The sequence below is a fragment of the Phalangium opilio genome, unplaced genomic scaffold (assembly GCF_054372755.1).
Source record: "Phalangium opilio isolate 3A_F unplaced genomic scaffold, DU_Popi_V2 ptg000229l_1, whole genome shotgun sequence".
In the NCBI taxonomy this organism is placed as follows: domain Eukaryota; kingdom Metazoa; phylum Arthropoda; class Arachnida; order Opiliones; family Phalangiidae; genus Phalangium; species Phalangium opilio.
This window is the reverse complement of record NW_028324220.1, coordinates 187024-192478: the sequence shown is the minus strand read 5'-3', so window position 1 is coordinate 192478 and position 5455 is coordinate 187024.

The following is a 5455-nucleotide window of genomic DNA, read 5'->3' as shown; positions in this document are numbered from 1 at the left end:
ATCGTCACGCATAAAATCTTCGTTCGAATCTCCATCAGGAAGGTGAGTTTACTAAAATCGATTTACCAGTATAATTCTGAATAATTTATTATAATCGAATTTAATATCCTTGCAGGTGCTGAATTTAGAAGGCGAATTTAAAATTCAGCAGTATTAAGGATTTCTTAACGAGAAATATAGTATTGTTAGGTTGAGTTACACATTGGATGTTATAGCTGGGCTATTTTATTTTCTTTTTTTAGGTTAGGTTGGGTTATGTTAGGTTTGGTTTGGTTAAGTTAGGTTAGAAAAATTTTACAAATCATTTAACAATGTTACCCCTTTTCCAAAATATTGATGTTTAGCTTCATTGGTTTCTCAAATAATATGCCTTTTCCAAAACATTACTGTTATGTTAGGTTGGGTTAGTAATATTTTATACATCATTTAACAATGTTACGCCTTTTCCAAAATATTGATGTTCAGCTTCATTCACTTCTCAAATAATATGCCTTTTCCCAAACATTACTGTTATGTTAGGATAGGTTAGTAATATTTAATATATAATTTAACAATGGTACGTGTTTACCAAAATATTGTTGTTTAGCTTCATTGACTTCTCAAATAATATGCCTTTTCCTAAACATTACTGTTATGTTAGGTTTTGTTTGGTTAGGAGAACGTCTCTTCCCCTTTGGAGCGGTTATACACTTCAAGTAAGTGTATCCTTTATGGAATGAAAATAAATAAATAAATAAAACCATCAAATTCTACTCTATTTGAGTCTTTTTGGGTATGCATTATATTGGGTTAATTAGAATAGGAGAACTGGAAATTGGGTGTTTTAAATTGGGTGAAATGGGGGTAACTTTAATTAGTACCCAAAAAGTTATAAGTGTAATATGACCTTTAATTTTTCATATATTTACGTACAAAATATAGAAACATAAATTGGCTAAAACATTTTTATAAGAAGATAACTATAGAGGCTTTTTAGACCAAATTACTGCAATAATTTACCGCCAAATTTGACTACAATTCGGTCTAATGGAATTCTGTGGAATGAGTATCGGTCTAATGGGTTTCGGTCGAATGGGCCAGGAGCCTGGCCCCGGGCGCAAAGCTTGTTGGGGGTGCAATGAGTTTAACTATTCCCCCTTAGGGACATTTGCTGTTCCGTTTTTACCGACTTAAGGGGGCGCACACTATCTCGGCCCCCGGGTGCAAAATTGCTTAATCCGGCCCTTTTAGTAGTCTTTGTAAGTAAATAAAATCAATTTTCGATATATCCCTGTTGAATTGTAATTTTAATATCACCCATTTTACACTACTTTTCAGGTGAACAGTGAACTTCGTAAGGTGTCGTATCTAAAATTTTTAATATATACTTTTTAAATGAAATTTATAATTTGCACCATTTTGTGTCTAATTTTGGATTTTAAGCCCTTTACGGGGACCTTTGACCCAACGGTTTTTCATGTTTTTTGCTTTAGGTGAAAATAATGCGATTTTTTGAGATAACGTATAACGAAGTTGAAATAGCTTCGTATTTTTGATATCTTCCCGTTTAATTGATATTTGTGATAATTAAAATTTTCTGTTTAAATTTGACTTACTACATCCGCTATGAGGACCTTTTTTTGCGCTTTTTCATTATTTTTCTTTTGGTTAAACTTGGTTAGGTGTCGTAACTAAGATTTTTGATATATAATGCACTATATATATGGGCAGTGCGAGCCTTGATTTTTTGGTTTTCGAGCTACATGTTCAAAAAATGGTTTCGGGCTTTTATCGCGCCTTAAATTTCTATGGCAAGCCTTAACGACTTTCAATTTTAGCTCTTAATTTTCAATGCTATCGTTTTATACATTCAATTACTCTCCTTAGGAAAGAACACTATTAAGTCGTAAATATAAAAGATAGACTTTTTAGACTATAAATACACTTGAATCCTTTTATCACTTATTAAAAGTACTTACGTGAACTGACAATCGCATTGATAATTCAATTCAATCGTATTTTTCTATACCCAAAACGGGCCAAAAGTAAAAGTAAAAATAAAACTCCAAATATTTTATACTTTTTTCTATGCACAAAAGTGGAACTAATATTTACACCAGTCAAATGTGGGCTTGCAAAAAGGATACGAGCCTTACCAAAAAAAACCAGAATAATTTTCTTCTTCGCTGCGCTTAGGCTATCAGGCAGTAATAGTGCAGCAATGAATCCAATATATAAAAAAACTGCAACTCGGTAACCAGCTGGCTAAAATATAGCAGAATCGGGGTCAGCGCTGCCTCTGCTAATTGAAGTACAGTTGAAGCCCTCTCACTGACTATTGCCCGTACGAAAATGTTCTATGAAATTTCCATAAAAATATATAAAATTCAATAGAGTGTTGTGCGTAAGGGGCTCTATTCCAATTGATATTTCTATAGACTTATCTATAAATTTTCTATATCTTCATTTAATAGATTTTATATAAAACAGAAACCATGCGTTTTTCTGTAAGTGTTATGTTAATATTTTATAAGCATATTTTATAGAAATTTTATAAATTATTTTAACTTATTTTCCACAACTTCCTATACGATTTTTGCTAATTTTCTATTAAAGTTTTCAGAAAATCTTGTAAAGGCGTTTGAATTGTGATTCTATTGTTTTCTACAATACCTTAATGGAAAGTCTATACAATGTATATATTGTACAATTTATACAATTTCTTAACATAAATTTATAATATGATTTACTTTTCTACTTAACGATCGCTCCAGCCCACTTTCAGTTCGCTACACACTGTAGAAACTAGAGGTTTAAAAATGGTCTCTTCATGGTTTAAACTATATCATCATACCAGTAATAGTTTAAATTTAGGTGCATTATGGTTTGAAAATCGATTCAATCAAAATTAACCATAAATGGTTTGTCCATAAAGCTAGATTATACCAACAATGTTCTGGAATTAGACATGGAACCGTTATGTTCTACTATCAGACCCTTTAACTAATGTTCTGCTTTCAGAATATGATTCAGAAATGTACCGATTTTAAACTATATCTCGTTAATTTTCCGTCTTTAAACCATATTCTGTTAATGTTCTAATAATAGAGGTAAAGTTTAAATGTTCTAGAATGAGAATGAAAAATTTACTATTCTGATATCAGAATTAAAGTGTAAACGTTCAAACAGCACCTATGATAGCTTTCTAATAAGGTGTAACACCCCGAAGCTCTTTCTACTGCCAGTTCACTTAAGGAGAATAATCCTTACTATAAACCCAGTGCCCGGTTAAGATGGGATGAATGAATGTAATGAAAACTTGTCTGTTCTGCAGGATTCTTAGGGCACTGCAGTATTCCGTGTAACAATTAATTGCATTAAGTAATACACGTTGGTACAAGTGCACTTAAACATGCAGTAAACCAAAGCGGCTAAAGACCACTGACAGGTATCTCCACCCAAACTGTAGTCTACTTACAGCCCTTTTGCAACTCACTTACAGCTAATCACTGAAGCCCCATTGGAAGCACCGTTATAGTTGTTCTATCCCTTTCAGGGCCCTCATGTAAACGAAAAGACGCAAGATCACATAGAAGTGTCTTTATAGTGATAAGCTTTAATTAAAAAACTTTATGTAATTTAACCTATTTTTGCCTCTATTCCAATCATTTTAATTGGCTGACAGATAATACGTGCAGAAATTTAGCACAGCTTCATAAAGTCTGTTTTTAAGATTCAGCATCTTATTTTAAGGGCTGCTTACAGATGTATTTGTTGTTATATTCCAGTCAATGAGATTTGCAAACTCCTTCCTACTGAGCTTGAGTGCATCTATATTATGGCATATCACATGGGCTACCATTACGGTTTGATTAGTCATGTTGTAGTATCATCAATTTGACTTATTTGCAAAGCTTTTCCAACCATCTAACAGCGATAACTTGAAAATGGTCCAAAGAAACATTCAATTTACAGAATTTTAATACCTGCAGCTATATGGCTACTTTTGCAGCTAGATTTAAGTCAGTAGGGCTGAACTAGCAGCTGTAGTGCAGCTCTTAATCAACTTTAGCAGAAAAATGCAGATCGATTTTTAGCTAAATAATTTGCGGGATGAGTCTGCAGTCAAATGTAGTCTAGGTTCAGAGAAGGTCCAGCCAACTATTCTAAAAACAGCTATAGTTTACACCTTATTAACAGCCCCAAATTTATGTTTGGGAACGGTTTTCCATAACCTTTGTTTTTGATTCAAATTAGTCATATTCCTAAGGTATCGCATAACGCACAAAAATTAACCTCATACATATGATATATACCTAGTTTTTCATGTTTTTAGTTTCGATGAGTCTAGATAATTTCTTAACGTATTAAATAATTATAAATTATAATCGTAATCAGAGATTCATTTATTTGTAATAGAGAATATATCTCGCTTTGTGTTTTATTTGAATTTTTACGTTCGATGTGGGGATTTCACTTCCTACAGCTTTTTGTGGTCTTTGCTTTAGATGAAAATTAGACACAATAATAATTATACATACAAAATACGTATTTTTTTCGCATCTTCCTAATTCATTAGACTTAAAAATCAATCCAATATGTTTTTGGTGTGAGTTTCTAAATTCGATTTTGGGACCCTTTTTCTTAATGACTTTGGAAGTTTTTTTTGCGTTTGATGAAAATTCTTAAAATTTCAAATGGAGATGTTGAGCTCTCTGACGAAATTACTCAAATACATTACTTCCTGGAGTCAATGATCGAAATTATGTAAAACTGGGAAAGAAAAATTGACAATATTACTATTAATGAGGAAGTTATGTGGATTCCGAGGAACCGCTTCAAATTAAGAGTGAAATCCCACCCAAAGATGTTAAGGGATACATTTCTATCGAAACTTACAAACGCACGTCAAACGAGCCATCAAAAATATAGGCAATCTCAGAATTAGACAATAGGCTGACACTATGGTGCCCATTATGGAAATGAGGGATGTTTTGAGGGTGACAAAGGATCAGGTCCAACTTAAACCTAAACAATGGGTTCGATTTAAAAGAATTATCTATAGACTCGAGTTTTTGAAACATATCTTTTTAATTGAAATGTATAATTCATCCCATATTGTATCTCTAAATGTATCGAAATGTTCATATATCATTTTAACTAGACGTCGCAATGTATTTAATGTTGATTATTGTGTCTCTTATCAAATCTTGCCTCGGGTCTTTAAATGTAAGTTACTTGGGATTTTTTTTTCAAGTGATTTAACATGGGCTGATCATGTCTTATACATTACCTCTAAAGCCAGGCGCTTGACTGGTTTAATTAATAGAAATTTTGGTCGTTCAAAAGCAGCTGTTGTAGCGTTTAAGGCTCTGGTAATTCCTGTTTTGGAATATGGGTCTGTGGTATGGTCTCCTCATTTTCGAAAGGATATTGTGAGTGTTGAACGGGTCTTGAGACATTTTACTTCTTATCA